Below are 22,130 nucleotides of genomic sequence, written 5' to 3' on the forward strand. Positions count from 1 at the left end.
TAAGAACTGCTGTTATTGCCCTGAATATGTTCCACAGTAGAGTCTTTATTGCCAACACTCAGTGTAGACATTTGCTTTAAACAGTTAATTCCTAAGTCATACGTATGTCTTAGACATATGATGTATGTCTAAGTCAGCTTCTGGAAGAAAGTCACGATAATTTCCCCCAGATGTTACAAAGAGACAGCCATTAAAAGAAAGAGAAGGAGACACTCAGAGCTGTTGGAAGCTATCAACAACTCCCTCTCCATCACTTTCTCTCTTCCCTATACTCCCATTATCCTACTTCATCACATCATCAGATGACCCCCAGTCAGCTAGAGATGTACGTCAGAATCTGCGTGGAAAGGATTTTTTTCTCTTTCTTTTCGCCCACTTACTGTTATGATTCAATTCACCCGTTAGAGCAAGGTTGAGAAGAGAAGAGCGTGGGCCTACCCTGTTTCTCCCTGAATTTCTCTCTTTATCTCACTACCTGCTTTCCTTCTGCACAGAGCTGTAAAGCTACCCTCTGAAATTAAATCCTGGGTTAGTGCCTGCCTATGAAACCTACAATAGACAGACAGAAAGGAACAGCTCAGCAGTGGGATGTGTGAAAGAGGTGGGGACGGAAACAACCAGCTGACTGTAAAAGAAGCATGAATCATATCTTCAACACCTATCTTCTGTCATTTTCCTCATAAACTTTCAATTTTGATGTAGCTTTGAACTTCTGCAGGTTTTCCTGAACACGTCTACATACATGAAGTTGTTACCGTGTGATTGGGTGATTAGATAGAGAAAGTTAAATAGATGCACTTAACAAGGTCACGTCACACTGGAGCAAGTATTAATTGTGCAAAGGGTTTATCAAGGATCACATTTTATTCACACCCTAAAGGAATGCACATACATTGAAAGGCTTCACTGATAATGTGGAAGATGCTATTAAGAGTGCATAAGCATCATCTATACAGTTTCTGTGGTTTTATACTGTAAGAATTACACTTTGAATTTTTTTGGCGTCATTGTTCAATTTCACACTTAGTAATTTCACTCACATCACTAAGTAATGACAACTACATTGTCATCCTTCCGGCACACAAGGGTAGGTGCACGGTTTGTTCTTCGCTTGTATTCCAGTCACTGAAGCGACAGGACCACGCTCAGCAACGACCAAGTGTTTGCTTTTGGAGCTGTGTCTTATTTCCACCTATTTCACATACAAGGGTCAGTTCTACAGGCAGAAACATGGGTGTGCCATGGGCTCCCCAGTTTCACCCATCGTGGCCAACTTGTACATGGAAGAAGTGGAAAAGAGGGCTTTGCTATCCTACCCTGGAACACCACCAAGTCATTGACTCAGGTATGTGGATAACACCTGGTTGAAAATCACATCTCAGGACGTACCACAATTCATGGATCCCATTAACTCGGTGGACCGACACATCAAATTCACCAGGGAGGATATGAAATATGGCAGGTTAGCCTTCTTAGACTGTGAGATTTCCATCAGTAATGGGGGACATCTAAAAGCTGATGTGTACCACTAACCTACCTACGCATATGGATCAGTATTTCAGGTTTGACTCTCATCATCCACTTGAGCATAAACTGGGTGTCATCAGGACATTACAACATAGAGTGAACACCATCCCCAGAGAAGCAGAAGATTATCACACCAAGAAGGCCCTGAGTAAATGTGGTTATCCCAGCTGGACATTTGTCAAAGCTGCGAAGGCACCTAAAGAAAGCTCCAGCTGATCCAGAAGAGAAGGACAACCGATGTCTAAGCGAAAACCTGTAGTGATCCCGTATGAGGCAGTTGTATCGGAACAGTGAGATGCATTTTTTTCTAAACACCGCGTCTCTGTGGCTTTTAAAACCCAAAACACTCTGTGCCAAAAATTGGTCCATCCCAAGGATCAGGTCCCCCGACACAAACAGAGTAACATAGTGTACGCTGTTAAGTGCCAGGAGGACTGCCATGATTTATACATCGGGGAAACCAAACAACCTCTGGCGAAGCGGATGGCACAACACAGAAGAGCTCCCTCATTAGGCCAGGACTCTTCACATTGGACACTCTTTCAATGATGAGGATGTTCACATCCTGACAGGGAGGAACACTGGTTTGAGTGTGGCGTCAAGGAGGCCATTTACATGAAAAGGGAAAGACCATCTCTGAATCAAGGAGGGGGCCTAAGGATACATCTGTCACCATCTTACTGTGATTGCAGCGATTCTCTCTCTCGCTGTGAATGGTACTCATGGCCAATGATCAATAGTCTGTGATCAGTGACTGGCATATTCACTAGCTGGGCCCATATCCTCATTTTAGGTTTGACAGCGTTTGCAACAAAACATCTAACACAGGACAGCTTTGATGTAAGAATAGGAGAAGTTTCTAAAAATCACTGGACCGAAGAATCCAGACCCAACAACAAGCTCTGAGTACAAGATCCATAGAGGCTGGGGTCTATCACACCAGGCAAGACCCCAGGTGCAGGCTGTGTAAAGATGCCCCTGAGACAATCCAGCACATAACAGCAGAGTGCAAGATGCTAGCAGGCAGGACATACATGAAACATCATAACCAAGTGGCCGAAACATCTGTGCCGAATACAGCCTGGAAGTCCCGAGGTCAAAACTGGAGACGCCCCCAAGGGTGGTGGAGAATGACCGAGCTAAGATCCTGTGGGACTTCCAGATACAGACGGACAAAATGCTGATGGCTAACCAAACGGACATGGTAGTGGTAGACAAACAAAGGAAAACAGCCGTAGTGATCGATGTAGCGGCTCCGAATGACAGCAACATCAGGAAGAAGGAACACGAGAAGCTCGAGAAACACCAAGGGCTCAGAGAAGAGCTTGAGAAAATGTGGAGGGTGAAGGTAACAGTGCCAGTGGTAATCTGAGCACTAGGTGTGGTGACTCCCAAACTAGGCGAGTGGCTCCAGCAAATTCCAGGAACAACATCGGAGATCTCTGTCCAGAGGGAGTTTTTCCTTCCCACTGTCGCCAAAGTGCTGCTCATAGGGGTCATATGATTGTTGGGTTTTTCTCTGTATCTATGAAGCGCCTTGAGGTGACTTTTGTTGTGATTTGGCGCTATATAAATAAAATTGAACGGAATTGAATAGAAGAGCGCAGTCCTAGGAACAGCTAAGATACTGCGCAGGTGTAGCCCAGTGGCAAACAGATGCAATTAGAGATTGTTTATTGTAATTATTATTAAAGGTGTTTTATTCTGTTCAGTTAAAAAAAACTCATAATTGGAGAGAGACTCTAAAGAACAAAATCCAAATTATTTTGTATGGAATTGCATTATTTGTGTTATTTATTTATTTTTGTTTCTCAAAGGTTATTTTTTGACCTGGATACAAATGCGGTCCAACCAATGGGATTGTTTGTCCCGTCTTGTGTTTTCATGCTTGGTTGCGCTGCTAAGGCTGCCTAGACCACAAGCGCCATAGCTGTACCTGTGGGGAAAACGTGGTAGCTGTTGAAACAGCGAAGCTGTTGGTGTCTGCTTGATTAGCTCCAGGTTTGGATAGTCGAAGCTAGTTTTATGAGTACGAAGTGCTTTGCACTGGTGAGTAACCAAACTGTTACAGCTGTAACAATGGGAGTGTGCGTTTAGCTAGTACCCGCTAGCTACTTGCATAGTACCGTCACCATTAGCGTTTGTTTTTGCAGCGAACAAAGTTAACATTTTAGGAAAAAGTTAAAATGTTAACTTTGTTCGCTGCAAAAACAAACGCTAATGGTGACGGTACTGTGCAAGTAGCTAGCGGGTACTAGCTAAACGCACACTCCCGTTGTTAAGTGTTAGTTGAGAAGTTATTAGCTGTTGTTAGGAAAAAACAGTATGTCTATCTGTCGTATTGAAATGTTTTATTGTGTTACTTTTATTCATCACTGTTGTTACTTGACAGTGAGCAGAGTATATTGAGTTTGCTGCTTTTAATGAGTGTGAATTGCTTTAATGATTGGTGATGGCTACATTGCCATGTAATGAAAACGTTTAGGATTTGATTAGTTGTACAACATTAGAAATTGAAACACATTTTGTTCATGCTTTATACTTTAAACAGAAGTGTTGTTAGTTAAGTGTGAACAATGTTCATTTGAAGTAATTCTGACCTCACTCTTAGGTCAGGTTTTTTGAGTTGGAGAAAGGAGCTGAGACTCCCCGGAGAACTTTGGATTACAGACTTTGTTGAAATCCGCAGAAGAGGAATAATTTTCCATTGCAATGGATGGCGAGCCACAGCCCATTTGGAATTGAATCTTGAAGTCTGGTTGCCTGAACTGTGGTAGGACAAAACTGTGCAAACCATACATTGATCGTGGACTGAACTCACCAGATCACCAAACAGGCCTGATCTGGATTCTATGACACTTTAAAAGACCCGGGTCTAACATTTGTTTCTTTTTTATTTTGGGTATCTGTGCGCGCACACACAATTTTGGTTATTATTGTAAATGCAATACAGTGCAAAAATTTCAAATACAGTTGAAAAATTGCTTCATCATTTGCAGTTGTGTTTTCATTGTGGTTACCCATCCTCTGGGCTCCTGTCGTTCCTGAAGTCTTCTGATTTGCCCATTGTTTATATATTTTGTTACATACTGGTTACACAGAACCCTCAGGCTCCTCTGGTAGAAGACCCAAGCTTGGAGGATAGACCGCGTTGAAACCAAGCACACCATTGTTTTTCTTGTGACATTACCAACAAGTTTGATGTGTCACATGGCCCTCTTCCTATTGAAAAAACAAAAGTTGTATCCAAGATGGCCGACTTCTAAATGGCCACCATTGTCACCACCCATCTGGAGGAGTTTGCCCCCTCACATATACTAATGTGCCACAAACAGGACTTTAATATCACCAACCATTCCCATGTTATTACGGTGGATCCATATAAATGGCCCACCCTGTAGAATGAAACCAATTACATAATTATAATGTAATAACAATTTGACCTAAACCCATAATTTGTCTTTCTCAACAGAACAGCTGCAGGTTTTGCTGACAGTACATCATATGGTAGTTTAGCCTGTGTACTTTATTTACTCCAGTATTAAAACAAATAAGTGTATTCAGCATAAAGTGTGGACATATAAGATGATGCTGTCACTAGCTCATGCTGAAGTCTGAATTTGAATCAGCTCCTGTGATCACAAAGAGAAAAGAATCATTACAAACTGTCAAATGTGTACTCCTCAAAGCTGACAGAATTCAGGTTTGGAAGTTTTCTTAACTTTTTCCAGTCTATAGCTAAGATGTGGCCTGTTTGTTAAGTGAAGAAAAAACTTTATATACCAACAGTAGGGCTGCCACAATTAGTCGACTAGTCACGATTAATCGTCGACGACTAATTTAATAGTCGACGCGTCGTTTGAAGCTTTGTAAGATCACAAAAGACGCAGGAATAAGTAGTAGGATTTAAGAGTGTAATAACGGACTGAAACAGAAGATGGCAGCACTGCATGTATGAAGATGCCAGCTGCCATCAAATCTTGAAGAAGAAGAAGCTGTGTCTGGTATCGTAAGTGTGTCCAAATTCAGGAACCGCATCCTCCTGTGCCCGCATTTGTAGGCCGTTTACGTTACAGCGACACGACGAAGACTGTCCAAATTCAAAGACTCCGACAAATGCGACCGACAAATGCGTCCTTCATTTCCCCGGATTTGAAGGATGGGTTGGGTGTATACTTTGTGGCCCAACCTATCCCAGAATTCATAGCGCGGCCATCCTCAGTTTCCAACAATGGCGGACAGCAGCGGTTTTTGACACGGGCGGTTGCCAGGGGCGGCATCACGGGCATCGGCAAAAAAATTAATAAAAAATAATAAAAATTGCTTGTATTCATGCTGCCCCGACGTCATGCCAGCGCATACTGGGAATGGCACAGGCACCGATCGGTTTTCTATCGCCCATTTCCTGGGAGTAAGGGCGCCCTCCATTTGCGAGGTGCGCCTGCTGCTTGCGGCACAGGGAGGAGAGGGCGGGGCGGCGGGGGATTCTCTGGCTGGCTGGAGCAGCATCTAATAACCAACTCGCAAAATAAAACAAAAACAACAAACACGAAAACACCCGACATTATGATACAGACTTATAATTCGCACTGATGTTTTTTTGAAATTCTGTGCGCAAAAAGTGAGCGCGAGAGCCCTCGGTGCGCCTGCTCGCTGCTGAAGTCAAAGTAAACTTTATTGTCATCTCCGCTACATACAGTCCAGTATATATATATAGATATATATAGATATATTATAAAATTTATAAATTACAGTTTGATGATTTAAAGTCTCACACACAACTCGTCGAAAGGGGAGGGGCCGGCTGCTTCCAAATAGAGCACATTTTAATCATAATGATGTAAATCCAAGCCCATTATGTATTCATGATTTGAATCCTGGGTTGTGTGAAATCCCAGAAATAAACCTTAGACAAAGCAAATCTGTGAACTAAGGTGTAGGTGTGTTAGGTTATGTTGTGGTGATCCTCGGGTTGGGGGATGGGTGTTCATACTGGAGTGCAAAATTAAAACCAATGGAAGATGGACAAGAAAAGTTGAAAGCTATCAGGTGCTCAGTTTAGAAAAAAGAGAAAAGAAGAGGAGGAGAAACGAGCAAAAGACACAGGTAAGCAGATGTGTGATTGGATAATGGCAGGTCATCCTGAAACTATCAGAATCAGAATACTTTATTAATCCTTAAGGAAATTGTCACGGTCCCCGTGTCTCTCTGGTTGGCTCACGCTGGCTACAGGTTTTGTTGTTGTTGTTTGTTTTTGTTTTCTTTGTCTCTCCTCCTCCTCTCTGCCTGGGTGGAGCTCGTTACGGGCTCTCGCTCTTGGCCCACGCACCTGTGTGATTGTGTCCACCTGCTGCTGATCTGGCTGATTTCCCCAGCTGCTATTTAAGGCAGTGGCACAGAGCAGCTCACCGCTGGGACGTTGAACCTCCTGAGTTCGTGCTCTCGGCATTATCAAAAGAATCCCCTGTATGTATTTTGCTGTGGAACTAACGTTAAATTCTGTGTGTAGACATCCCTCTTCTGGACCAAATCACGGGACCTGCCCAGGTGTGGCGGCGTGTGCGGAGTTTTGGAGCGAGTGCGGCTGAAGAGGAGTGCGTGTGTGCGGAGGAGCTGTGGCGGTGACTGTGTGGAAGAGGAAGCGTGTGTGTGGAGTCCCCCCTTCTCTCCCTGGAGCCCTGGACCCCCCTCCCAACTCACTGTACATATAAATAGCACTGAGGTGATCCCTGTTGTTAATAAATCTCCTTTTGTTCTCAAAGAAAGAACTGTCTGCGCGTGAGTCCGTCCAGTAGCCATGACAGAAATAATGTGGGCTACAGTTGCTCCAAAAAGAAATGGTAAAAATAGCAACAGTAACAGACTAAACTCCAAACAATACATAATGTTACAGATTTTAATATTAATGAGTCATTGTCAATTGTTGATTTGTCCTGTTCTCATTGTATGACGAATTATGATGGCTGTTTGGGAGCTGTTTGCATACTCTCTCTCTCTTCATGTGTGTGTGTTTCTCTGGTGAAATTCAGTATGGTTCCAACAACAGTTTTATGTCAATGGACAATCCTTAATGTGTGTGTGTGTGTGTGTGTGTGTGTGTGTGTGTGTGTGTGTGTGTGTGTGTGAGTGTGTGGTGGTGGGGGAGGGGGGGGGCACCAGAGGGTGTGTTCACCCAGGGCGCCAAACAGGCTAGGACCGCCACTGATGGCGGCAGCTAGTTAGTTTTAATATTACTCTTATTATTCTTTCTGGGTCACAAAATAAACTTTTAACATATTTTCAGGTGAGAATGTAGCTGTGTAAACCTCAAATATCTGCTCAGTTTATCAAGACACCACATATTTTCAAAAGCGCTCCGACGTTTTCGGAGACGTCTGTTACCCACTAGCTCGATAGCTAGCCGGGGGCTAGGCTAACTAGAGCCGTGAGAACACCGGACTCCCGGCAAATTAAACATGATATATAAGTCACTTAGATAACTTAAAAATGTTATTGTTTGGCTTTTTTCAATATTTTAGTTGTTCCTCAGTTTGGCTGAGGTTAAAGTTATAGTTTTTACACAGCTGAATAAACGTCAAGCAGACAGCTGATTATCAGAAGTGTGAGATGCTCGAGAATTTACTCCGGTGTCCTGTTATATTTTAGATAGCAAGGAGTTTATTAAACTTCACCGAAACAATCTGCAAATTTCATTAAAATTTAACAAACTATCATCTTGTCTTTATTTTTAGGTAGCACATACCTTAAACCAGGCGTCGGCAACCCTCGGCACGCGTGCCAACTGTGGCTAAGTGATGGCACGACCATAGCTGGACTGGCCATCGGGCATTTGGTCAGTGGCCGATGATTTTTTAAATTTTTTTTGTAACAGTATATAATGAAAGTGGTGGATTGGCCAGATGCTGGTCGGTGTGTAAAAAACTAACTCAGTTGTTTGGTGGCGGCTATGGCGAAGCTTCCACAGATTCAGTAACATTAATAAGTGGTGGAGGCCAGCAGGTGGATGACAGAAAGGGGAGGCAAGAGGAGAGACCCGAGGCGGCCGCCGGTCTGAGTGTCAGGTGAACTGAACTTCAGGTAAGAAGTTATGAGCTGCAGTCTATCTGGGTCAGATATAAACCAAGTTTAGGTGGAGTTTGTTTTCGTTGTGCTGGCTTTTTACAGTCAGTTACAATAACTGTACTGCGTGCGAGCTAGCATGACGGAGAGTCTATACAGCTGGGTGGGTGCTATGATGTTACTGATAGTGAACTTTATTTTATTCATAAGGTTAGTTAGTAGAGTTGCCAACCGTCCCGTAAAAAACAGAATCGTCCCGCATCCAGAGAAAATATTACGGGTTTGGTATTGAGCTGAGAAGGTCAACACAGTTTGTCCCGAACTTCAGCTACAATGAAAAAGACACAAAGCTGGAGCTGCACAGCTGCCTCTTCTTCTCTCTCTCCTGTTGCTACTTCAATCATGAAACTGATCAATGATCAGCTGATCGTCTCTCTTGTTTGTTTGTAAAGCTGCTGGTCATGATGGTTTGAATATGTGGTGAGAGGGAAACATGAAGATGAAACCAGGAGATGTCCTTACTGAATCATCAGAGCTGAACAGGTGATGGAGAAACAGGTTTACCTTTTAGGTGACATGAACGAGTTGAAGGGTTGGGTTGAATATTAACAAACATGCCATATTGGCCCAGTTTATTTCTCTTATCAGAGGTTCTATATATTGTGTAACTGTTCATATAGAGCGCTATTAGATTTATTGCTAATGCAATCATATGGCACACTGACTTCTGAGGAAATTTTAAATGGCACTCGTCATCAGAAAGGTTGCCTACCCCTGCCTTAAACACTTCAAGCTGTAAGCTAATGATAGTTATATAAGAGCAGATGCTGCTGGTGCAATAAGCTGTACGTTTTACATCCAATGGATGATGATCTGATTAGTCGACTATCAAAATAATCGTTTGTGGCAGCCCTAACCAACAGTATAATGTTTTACATTGGAGCTGTTGGTGCTTTTTAAAAGGAAAGTTGCAAAGATGACGTGAACCAGGAACAGGTTTCTTGTCCTGATTCTGAATTATGGTCACCTGCAGGAAAAAACAGAAAAACATCCTGTTCTTAAAACATTAAACAATTTTAACCTAACACATCAAATATCATGATTTGGTCTCAGAATATAAATATTATCTTCTATTAGGTATTTTTTATGTCCTTTCAAAAAGAATAGTGTTACTCGTCACTTATTACTCTTGACTCTGCATAAGAGTCCAGCCTATTGCTCTTACAGTATACTATTCATAATAAAAGTACAATAACAATAGCATTAGGTAGTGACTGAGCAGCTGCCTGCTGCAGTCAGAGCAGCAGAGCTCATGTCTGAACTAGAGCACTGACTTTTAATTAGCATTCTCAGCTCAACAAAGTGATTTCTCTACTCAGTGTAAATTCATTCATGTACAAAGCTACAAACACTGTTGTTTTCCCTTGCTGACTGCTAAAGGCATGAATTTATTGATTAGCTCAAAACACAAATTTAACTTACCAAAGTAAAGTCAGGACGCCTTAGGTTCTTCCGTCAGTTAGTCCCGTTTATTGTAGAACACCTAACACTGTCAGTTTGGAACAGATAGCCGTGGATATGGTTCTAGCTGCAGTCCCGGAGCAGAGACGCGGAAGTTTGTCGTGACTGCAGCTGACAATCAAAGCTGTCATGATGACGTTGCATCCCAATTTTACAGTTGATAATTAAAATTTAACTGATGAGAACTTAGACCCCTTGTATGGGCTCAAAATGTGGTCATAAATATTTTGTACTTGTGAATCAGTTTTGTATGTGTAAAAAAGAATTTGTGTGTGTGCAAAAAAAGATTTGTGTGTGTGTAAAAAAGAATTTGTGTGTGCGTAAAAAAAGATTTGTGTGTGGACTTAGCCAAAAAAAACCCTGCAAGTTACAAGTACGAATTTTGACCCTATTTTTCTTCCTTTCATCTGATTGGTCAATGTCATGTCAATCACAAATGTAACAATCCAATCAGAGAACAGATGGGTTTGGCTGTCAGAGGGTCGCTTTTTTTGAACTGCAGGTCCTTGAAGGGTAATACAGGTTGAAGCTGGAGGATCTCTATATAAATATCCGATAGCAGCTAGGTCCCCTAACTTTCAGCAGCTGTTGAAAGGATAAAGTTGTGCTATATCAGTGGTTAGAAATACCCTTATTACTTTAGGATTAGTTTAACACAAAGGCAGGGCTGACCCGGGACCATTGCTGTGAGTCACAGTGCGCAGCATAAAGGTCCTTTCACATCGGACGCAGGATGTGCTGCTAATGCTAACTGCTAACTAAAAGCAAAGGATCCAGAATTTGCGCTGGCTGCTGAGCCCTGTGGGGTTTTGCAGCAGCTCTACCTGTACTAGATGCACCTGCTCCTTGTCTTTTCTATCTCTGACTTTTTAGTTTCTGTTTTTTTTTTGCTAGTTCTTCAAATGTTCAGTAAAAACATGCTAACTCATAACGAAGAAAGCTTTGTAATGAAGACTGTCATTTCCAAAACACTGCCCCCACCCCGCGGTCCGCAGCGCTGTTGAAAAGGCTGTGGAAGTCCCTGTATTAAACACGTAGACCTGTGACACAAAAATCACCAAATTCAGACGACCACAGACTGTTTTCCTTCGTGGTGATGAAGGAAAACGCTGGGTTGGCATGTAAAAGGGCATTTATTCCCTTCAAGGACCTGCAGTTCAAAAAAAGCGCCCCTCCGACAGCCAAACCCATCTCTTCTCTGATTGGATTGTTACATTTGTGGTTGACATGACATTGACCAATCAGATGAAAGGAAGAAAAATAGGGTCAAAATTCATACTTGTAACTTGCAGGGTTTTTGTTGGCTAAGTCCACACACAAATCTTTTTTACACACTCAAAACTGATTTACAAGTACAAAATATTTATGACCACATTTTGAGCCCATACCCTTGAACCCAAAACAGCACGATGAGAACTACTAATAACGGCAGAATGAATCTTTCAGGAAATGTGATCTGATTAGACCTTTTTGGTCTTAATTTGACAGAAGGTGGGGTTTATAACACCAGAGGGTGATAGAGACGTTTTGGCTTCACTGTTTGATCTTCCATATACTGTCGTTGTGTATAATTAAATGTTATCAATAGTTAGTATTAGACATTGAGTTTTGGTTCATGCCTACTCACCTCCTTTAAATCCCCATCATTGTAGAGTTGATGCTAACATCTCTGTATAAGTGGTCTCACATTAACTCCAGTTGCCTAGGACGACGGAAACAACAGACAAATACCACAAAAACACACCAACATAAACACACCATCACTATACTTACATGTTACATGTGTGCAAAAAATACCTAAGAGACATATAATACATAAATATACGAGTCATTTTCAGCTTTGTATGTACCTGTATGTGCCCTTTTTGAAACAACAAAATTGTTTATTCAATATTCAGTATTTTCCATCCAGTCATCTTCTTCCACTTATCTGGGGGCAGCAGTCTAACCAGAAAATCCCCAGCCTCCCCTTCCCCAGCCACGTCCTCCAGCTTGTCTGGGGGAACACCAAGGCCGTGAGATATAATCTCCCCAGCCTGGGGCCTCCTCCCGGTGGGAAATGCCGGAACACCTCACCCAGGAGGCATCCTTGTCAGATGCCTGAACCACCTCAACTAGCTCCTTCCAATGTGGAGGAACAGCGACTCTACTCTGAGCCCCTCCCGGATGGCTGAACTTCTCACCCTATCTCTAAGGGAGAGGTCAGCCACCCTTCGAAGGAAGCTCATTTCTGCGGCTTGTATCCACGATCTCGTCCTTTCGGTCACTACCCACAGCTCGTGACCATAGGTGAGAGTAGGGACGTAGATTGACCGGTAAATTGAAAGCTTCCCTTTTACACTCAGCTCTCCCTTCACCACGACGGACAGGTACAGCATCCACATCACTGCAACCGCAGCACCAGCCTGACTGAAGACCCTGAGGTAATTAAAGTCCTCCACTTGGGGCAGGAAGTCGTCCCTGACCCGGAGTGGGCACTCCACCCTTTTCAGGTTGAGGACCATGGCCTCAGATTTGGAGGTGATGATTCTTGTTCCCACCGCTTCAAACTCAGCGCGAGCTGGAGGCCATCACCCGATGAAGCCAACAAAAACCCGTCATCCGCGAAAACCAGAGATGAGATTCTGAGACCACCCAATATTTTCTAACATGCTTAAGTAACTGTCAAGTGTACACATGCGAAAAATGACAAGGTGCTTGAGTGCTGTGGATGTTTCACAAACATCAACAAACTGCTCATTTTTACAAGTAATAAGCAGTATTCACATAAGTCTTCTTTAGAAATGTAATAATTAATACAATTTGATGACAGTTTATGCCTTGCATGGACCATCATGGACAATGCTTTGAATTGGGCTAAATCTTCACGCCTGAATACTGAGAAAACTGTTACAATGTATTATACAAGGAACTACAAAAGTGCATTTTCAAATATTTCAGTCGATAGTAGGACTGTTCCATTGTACACAATAATAATGGTATATGTTTTTACATGATGCAACATTCTCATATCATCATTGTGTATGTAAGTGCTCTCAACACAGCCGAAGCACAAGTCACAACATTTCCACTAGGCCTTCGAGGCTTTGGCTTCAACACCATCTGCAGCAGTGGTGACAACACTTCTGACACTGACATCAGTATAAAGTGCTTCAGAACTCCAGCACAACTGGAATGTTATTTGCTGACCAAACATTTGTGTCGAAAAATATGAGCAGTTTACAGTAGTATTCATTTCAACATTTCAGGAATATAGGAATTATTAGGCAACAGAAAACTTCTAAGAACTGTTGGGAATCATCATTGAATTTTAATGTCTCTATATTCTCTGTGTGACCATGATCTTCCATGTGATTAGTCAGTTTTCAGAGGTTGTGTTTAGAGCAGTGTGAGGTGAGCAGTCTGACTTGGACAGTGCATATTTTTCTCTCTCCCAACATTCATTGGATTCTGCTCAGAAAATTCATTTCCAAGGGCCAGACTATTAAAGTGGAGTTGTGCTGTGATAGCCTCAGGGGTCTGAGTGGGAACATTAAGAGGAACAAATATAGAAACAACCGGTGCTCTTCATCAATGTACTATCTTCCACATAATTTAAAGTTAGATTCGCCTCCATTCAGCTTAGTTCACCTCCCATTGTAGAGGCCCAAATAGATGAGGACATGGCAGGACAAGAGATCAGAAATAGCAGCTGGAAATGTTCTAGAGGTGCACAACAATTAATTATCTGCCTATTTTAAATCAAGTTTTGAACTTTATTAACTTGTTCTCATAACAGTTGGAGAATTAGTAATAAATGAAAGCACAAGTGTGCATTACATGTATAAAATAGATGAAGCTTTACAACAGGGAATGGACAGTGAGGTGGAACAGGTCAGCAGCACTGGAATAAACATTTATTGTTAGACCAAGTTATTAGATATTGGTAAAGGGCCTGTATTTGTATAGCGCTATACTGGTCCCTAAGGACCCCAAAGCGCTTTACACATCCAGTCATCCACACATTCACACACTGGTGATGGCAGCTACATTGTAGCCACAGCCACCCTGGGGCGCACTGACAGAGGCGAGGCTGCCGGACACTGGCGCCACTGGGCCCTCTGACCACCACCAGAGGCAACGGGTGAAGTGTCTTGCCCAAGGAAACAACCACCGAGACTGTCCAAGCCGGGGCTCGAACCGGCAACCTTCCGATTACAAGGCGAACTCCCAACTCTTGAGCCACGATGGCCCCCGATATTGAAGATATTCCCACTAAACATTGGCTGTCGAATAGACATGCACATCATGTCTATGTTTGGTTGTTGGTGACCAATTCTGGACATCTATATGATGTCCAAACTAGGCCTGCAGATTGGGCGTCCAGCCATGACCCAGCTTGGATTGGATCAATATGTTGTTCAACATCCTTTAGACTGGGTAATCTTTTTTTTACTGATCTGAGAAGAGAAGTTGTTGAAATTACAAGACGTTTGTGCAAATGTGCTTGTATGAACTGACTATCTGCTATCTGCTGCAAACTGCCTGTGACAAGCTGGGGACACTTCTACTTGAAAACCACTGTGCAGCTGCTTACTTTTGCTTTAGCGTCAAGACCCCCCACGCCATCTTGGAGATGTCCACTGATCACTCTGCATCCTTTCACACATAACTGTTTTCCCATGTCTCCCTTTGAAAACATGAGACCACAGCAGTATAAAGATGATGTATAAAATGAGTCTAAGTTTGATGTTGAAAGGAAGTCCACAATGACCACAGCATGTGCACGACTGAAGCTCCAGCCCCTGCTCCCATTGCCCCTCACTCATGAACAAGACTCCGTTCTAAAACAGAATGATGGCTGAATTAATATTTGCATGTGTGTTTATATTTTCATTTTGAGGCTGTAATAACAAATAATTAGAGGTGCAACGATACTCGTATCGATATTGAACCATTCGATACAGTGCTTTCGGTTTGGTACGCATATGTATCGAACAATACAAATTTTTTTCTTTATTTTATCAACTTTCCTTTTGATGGTGCTGTCTGTGTTGAGCGCTCAGTGGATCTGTGCTTGTCAGTGCAGCCTAGGCGGAGTAGTCGAACGCAGATTCACTGAGCGCAGGGCAAGCTAGCGAGACAGAAGCTAAGCTCGTTGCAACATGGCAAATTGAACCTCCCCCACCCTCATTCAGATCTGGCCTTTGGAACTATTTTGGTTTTCATGTGACGTATGACCCTGAAGGTAAGCGCGTCATGGACTAAAGTAAAACAGTATGTTGGATGTGCCACACAATGCTCAATTACATTGGTGGGAACTAGTGCGTTAGCGCAGTTAGCTTGTTAACGTGTTGACACCGTCCAGCCGCACGCACGGGGCGATCCGCGGTAGCTCGTTAACGGAGATTTGCCGTGTTGTGGCGTTAACGTCATTTCAGATTAACGCTGACAGCACTAGTGGGAACACAACGAATATGACTGCACATTTACTCCGACATCATCCTCGTGCAAAGACAAGTGGAAGCAGACAAAAACAACAAGTACGCATGCTACAAACTTTACCCGAGTCATTTAGACAGCCGTTAGCACATGATTCTCCTTATGGGGACCTGATATGTTTAATATGCTGCTGAGAATATAGCCCAGAAGAAGCGTATAGTATAACTTTTATTTTGGAAAGAGACATTTCTCTGTAATAAACTCTCTTTTCCAAAGATGAGTGATTCCTCAATCAGATAGATTTATTATTTTATTACTTTGTTGTTTCAGCAACATTAAATTTAAAAACTGTACTTTTGAGTTAAAATATATATTTATAATTTTAATAAATGACAAATTAAAAAGGCATGAACATTTTTTGTGTATCGAAAAAATATCGAACCGTGACACCAAAGTATCGAACCGAACCATGAATTTTGTGTATCATTGCACCCCTACAACTAATGTGGGAAATGTTACGCAGTAAAACTTTATTCTCTATAATTTAGAGCACTGAAGTTCAGTACAAGTATACAGTCCATCTATCCATTCTCTTCTCTCCTTCGCCTGGCCTCAGCCACCTGTACCCAAACTCCCACCCATGTAACAAGTAAGCTCTTAATTTCATTAATCCTCCCTTTTCGTTTCACTTACTGTGTTTATGCATCAGCCGTTCACTGGCCCTCGTCTCCCTATTGCCCAAGAATCTCTGTCTGCTTGCTCCCTTGGTTGGATTTGTGTAAATAGATGTGTGACAATAAACTTTTTCACTGTGATTCGTGTGTGTCTGAGTGATCAGCTCCATGACACTGAGGCAGTAAAGACGTTTGAAAGCATAAATTCTTTAATCACAATTTTTCACAAAGCATTTTGTCTTTGGGTTTTTCTCCATTAGACATCAACCTTAAACGTAGCTGCTTGTGTGCTTATAACACACATGAGCAGCAGTTGCCTAATTGTCTACAAATAAGGAACGTCTTTTTCCCTGTTTGACTGATTAATTTGTTAACAGCTCAGATTTGTCTCACAGCTGATGATAGAAAATAGCACCCTGAGGGCCTATTAAGCTTTTTTTTACCCCCTCTGGTGGAAACTTGATTAAGATGTTGCCTAGAAACAGGCTCCTCAAAAAACGGCGCTTGCTGAACCAAGAGTTTGAATGGAAGTCCTGTTTAGCCTGTATGTGCTAAATGCTACATGTTGTGAGACGGAAATATCAAAGTGCTACTCTTCACTCAGCTAACTGCAAAAAAGATACATCATGCACAACTTATTTATATATAACACTTGCCTGGTTGTATTGTATGTACAAATACAACCTACAGTGCAAGTTATGATAAACATAAATGACCACCATATAATAAACCAGCAAACGCCTGCTGGCGATCATCATCACACTTCCTGTGTTTTTTATTGCCTGCATGACTGTTTGGCATTCCCCAATGAGTATCAGTGTGAGATTTCTGGAAATATAGAGATATATGTAACAGTTTTTTTGTGTGTGTGTTTTTTCTGCACCCACTAATTAATTTCAAAGCAGTTTAATTTATCCGTAGGTATTTGTATAGCACATAGCTGCACATTATCATAAAAAATTGATTGCATACTTCATATAGAGCACCTGTTCAGCAAAAACACACTGATAATAACTTACAAGTCTAAATGATGATGCAATCCTTTTAAAAAATCAAAAGTCCAATTGGAATGAGAGCTCTGACAACTCTAGAAAAACCTCGTTTAAAAAAAATCCCTGCGTAGAGCAGGGCCTTCTTACTACACATCAGTGATCAGGAACAAGAAACTCCGGGTTTCTCTTCAGCACTGTAGCCTGACAAAGAGTCAGAGCTGTGTTTAGCCTACTGTGTAGTATGACTGTGTACAATAGACATATTTAGCAGTTTTACCAGGGTTTTTAATGTTGTAAGCAGAGATGGGCAGTAACGCGTTACTTGTAATGTGTTACTGTAATCTGATTACTTTTTTCAAGTAACGAGTAAAGTAAGGGATTACTATTGCAAAAACAGTAATTAGATTACCGTTACTTTCCCGTAGGAACGCTGCGTTACTGCGTTACTAAAACCGTGATTTTTTTTGCGAGAATGTCTCATGACAGTGACGTAAGCGAGTGCGACGTTCGTGACAACAGCTGTGTGCAGATCAACAATGGATCATATATCGAGTGCAGAGAGAGTATGAGCGTGCAGCGTTTAAAGCGTGGAAGTACTGACCTTACTTTGAGTTTGATTCCATAAAAAGTGACAAAAACATTAGTGTCCGTTGTGCGTGGGAAGAAAACTTCTTTTTACAGCGAAAAAACCCCTAAACTTCCAAACAAGCACCGAGTAGCTACGACGTAATGGGAAACTCACAGAGAAACTCGCGGATTCTTCCACTGACCGCTGCACACCTGCACCAGGGTAACCCTCCGCCTACCCCACTCCTGCTTTACAGGTGAAAATAGAGCAACAGGACCGCTAGTCTTTGACTTTATTTATTTTCTGCTGTGTTTTACTTGCATCTATTTGAAAGACTGAGTGTAAACACAAAAAAATTTATTTTATGTGCTGGAATGTGCAGAAAATAGGTTTAAATGTTAAACTAATTTCTTCCAGTCAGAGAATGTTGCATTTAATTAAAATTTTGCTTGAAGCATAAAGTTAAAAGATTAAAACTAATAAAACAAGTTTTAAAAAGAGACTTTTCCATTTGATTACATTTTGTATAATGGATTATGCAGAAAAAGTAGAATTGGGCTGAAAGATCTATCACTTTATCACCTATTCAGGTTGTAAATCGTGTTTTTAAAATGTAACTAAGTAACTAAGTAATTAATTACTTTTGAAAATAAGTAATCAGTAAAGTAACTGGATTACTTTTGGGGGGAAGTAATCAGTAATTAGTTACTAATTACTTTTTTCAAGTAACTTGACCAACACTGGTTGTAAGTTTAACATGTTTGTCTGGAACAGGTCTGTCTTGTAAATGAGATATTGGGTCTCAATGGGACTATGTGTATAAATAAAGGTTAAATAAAATAAATAAATACACTCTTTCTCTCAGATCGAGCCTGATTTTCTTTTCTTCTACAGAAAATGGGATAACACAAACGAAAATTTTAAAATTCATACCATAGGTGCATCTACTAAAAATTTGTGTGTGAAGCACTTACATAGAAAGAGCTTTTAAAAAGTACTCGTGTGAAGTTGTGTAAAGCGCTTTGAGTACTCAGGTAGAGTAGAAAAGCATTATAACCAGTTCTGCATAAAGACTACAGCAACCAGGAATCAAACCACAAACCTTCCAATTAGTAGATGACCAGCTCCACCTCCTGAGCTACAGCCACCCAGAACAAACTCTTACATCTATACTTCTTTAACAATACCACACACAGCTCTAGTGATGACAGCCACCCTCTTGTTTGTATGGGTGTAGTTGTTGCCATGCCTCCTGGCTGCTAGTTATTACTTGAAAGGCCCTGTAAGGTCTGGGGTTTTCAAAGGAATTCACTATTGTGTAGAGCTCTGTAGTCTGATAGTGCCTCTGGAGTGTGTCAGGTGATTCTGAAAACTGACTTTCAAACACTATTTGTAGATTAAACTCACGGGCAACTGGAGCAACGTGAAAACTGGGGAAGATCTTAAAGAAGGAAACACACGAAGCACGTAGAATATCAAACGTGTATTAATGGTATTAAGACTGCAGCTATATGGTGGGATGAAAGGAAAGACTCCTTCCTAGGAAACACTGTGTCTGAAGCACCAGTTCATGTGAAATAATCAAAGTCTGTTTCCAGGGAGATTTCACAGTTATGCATATTAGCTAAAAAAAACTCTCTAGTACCAACACTAAACAAGACGAGAAGGTAAGAGACAGAGAATGCTGTAGGTGTGCTGCAAGCCCTCGCTTTTCTTCCTTCCCCTTTCTTTCGCTGCATCGATCACCTGTTTCCCGACGCAGTCATGAACAACAAACTATTTTTACACATCTGCGCGGCACAATCAGACACACGCTCAGCTTTAGCGCATCTATTGCAGCCTCCCAGTGTGCACACACACACACAGAAGTGTGTACACGCTCGCTTGTATAAATTAATATACACACACTTAATCAGACTTAAAGAGCGTCTCATTTTTTTTCTTTCTTTTTAAAAATGAGTGATGTATTTCCTTTTTCCTCACTCATTTGTGCATCACACCCATCGTGCAACATTAGCTATACACACACAGCTATGGGCATGCTAAGGTTTGCCACATGGAATATGAGAGAAGAGGTTAAATGTATTCAACCAGATGTTTGTTTTATTACAGTAGACTTACAGACCTGTCGCAGCTACAGATGAACGTAAAACACCTGAGTTTCCTAATGTGTTCCCAGTCTTCTAAAACTAGGCAAAGGGGAGTAGCAATTTTAATACATTACATTAATTAGTACATTAATTTCACAGTATTCAACACACTTATAGATCCAGAGGGTAGATTTGTAATTATTAAATTGTTAATACTTAACAAAAAGTTATGTATTTAAAGTATGTATGGCCCAAATGTTGATGACCCCTCATTCTTCCATGGTTTTTTTTGGTGCACCTCTGAACACCTAGATTGCTCACTTTGTTCTTGGGGGCGACCTCAACTCTGGACTAAATGAAGAAGTGGATAGGCTCAACACAGCAGGAACTCAGCAGTCCACAAATATACTTAAACAGTGCATGAGTGATTTTGGACTTTGCAACACAAAACTATTTCAACAACCACCAAACAGCTAAAACAGTAAATGATTAAAGAGCAGGTAACGAATTCCACAAAAAACATGAAAACAGAGCGCGGTTCGTTCACCTGACAGCAGACGTCTCACAGATTCTGAAGCTGCAGGTTTCATTACTCCTTCATGTTTTTCTGTGTTTTATCCTCAATTACTTTGACACAAAGACAGCTGCTGTGATGCTCACACCTCTGACGAAGTCTCACAAGTGACAGCTTTGTTTTTATACATAGATATGGATAAGTACTGATAAATGATCAGAATTATAATATTTCTGACTGTCTGAGTTAAAACTGAATCAGAATTGAATCAATTATAGAAATCAAAATCAATACTCAGCCCTAGCTTCTTGCCAAGAATCAGTTATTTATTTTCAATGATCCCGAGTTAACCATCACCAGGCTGGTTTAGATTTCTGGAATTGTCTATTTTTTTTATTCCTTTGGAAAGATAAACCCCCATGTATTAGCTTCGAAATGCTACAAAGGACTAAGGATAAAGGATGACTAGATCTGCATAACTTTCAACTTCTTAGCCAACAGGCTACAATTCATTTCAGGGATGTTAAAACACCCTTTTAGATGAGCTCTGGATAGACAGCGATCAGGCACTATGCAGTAATATCCGGTCATTCAGTCTGACGTCACTAGCCGTGTCTGGGCCTAAACTCCGCTGCAGGTCCATATATCAAACGATCACTATGGCATTACTGAGAGTTGAAAAACTGTCTAAAGTCTTTCATCTTTAATAAAATGATCAGCGTTCTGCTCTACCAGGTGTAACAATTGAGTTTAACATCCAGGCATCCATGAAAACGGAATTTATGACATTTAACGGAGTTAGAAGTTAGCAGGGAGTTAGCTTGCTAGCTTCTATCTAAATACAATATAGCATGTCCTGACTGCGGGGTTTGGAAACAAATTAAAACGTACAGCTCTGTTATCACTTCCAACATAAATGAAGACAGAAAACTAAACAGCAGTGACGTTTGTAGGGTTACTGAAGTTTGGCTAGCTGGTATATAATGATGTGCTACGTGACCGCTAGCGACACAGCTATGTTAGCATAGCATAAACAAGCTAACTTTTTTTCCACTCGATAAAAGTTAACGTGAGTGTTCTCGGTGGTCAGGAACAAATGTAATCGCATGGCAGGATGCTGTAAAAGGACCAGACTTCAGCCAGGAGAACAACTGAGATAATCCATCCACAATACGAGGTTAGTCATTCATATACTGCTGCATGGGCTGGGCTGTAGCTACATCCTAAGGTTTTAAAAACTGAGCTTAAATAAATGATTAGCTGTAATAAAAGCCGAGGGAGGTCAACAGTGATCACTGACTGTTTTAGGAGCTTTTTGAGATTAAATAGACGAAAATACAAAACATTAAACATGTTAACAACACAAAAGCCATATTAAACGCAGACTACTTTAGGCCCGCAAGTAGGATTCGTCACGTCATCACTTAACGACCGGATAGAGATTTCAGACTTACCATTCATTAGCTCAAACATTAAATGACATGTATGCTTCAAAAGCATCAACATCAGCTATGCTCTGACAGCATGTTGGGATTTTCTAAAAATGACAGCGTCTTCACACCCAATTGGAACAACCCTGACATACTACAGAATAATAATATGATTAACTTCCCAGATTGGAGTTGTAGAGGAATTAAATACTTGGAACATGTATTCAAAGGAACAGACTTTATTACGTTTAACAGACTAGCTGTACAGTATGGTATTAACAAGAATCGATTTTTAGAGTATCAACAAATTAAATCTATAATTAAAAAGAAATTT

The 22,130-nt window shown here is 41.3% G+C and overlaps 1 protein-coding gene across 6 annotated transcripts in view; it reads right to left on the minus strand.

The window, feature by feature from the left end:
* LOC102791851 (disks large-associated protein 1-like) overlaps nucleotides 1–22,130 on the minus strand; it is a 194,845-nt gene that overhangs the window by 131,652 nt on the left and 41,063 nt on the right. For 4 of the 6 annotated variants that reach the window (XM_087850651.1, XM_087850649.1, XM_087850646.1 and 1 more), the window contains exon 1: nucleotides 11,735–12,046. The exons of 1 other annotated variant lie outside the window; for it this stretch is intronic. The gene's annotated coding sequence lies outside the window, so the exon portion shown is untranslated. Of the gene's footprint in view, nucleotides 1–11,734; nucleotides 12,047–22,130 lie in introns of those variants that run through there. One more of the 6 variants, XM_087850647.1, reaches the window with a different exon arrangement.

This window comes from Neolamprologus brichardi, chromosome 14 (genome assembly GCF_056152115.1).
Source record: "Neolamprologus brichardi isolate AB-2024 chromosome 14, ASM5615211v1, whole genome shotgun sequence".
Lineage (NCBI taxonomy): Eukaryota > Metazoa > Chordata > Actinopteri > Cichliformes > Cichlidae > Neolamprologus > Neolamprologus brichardi.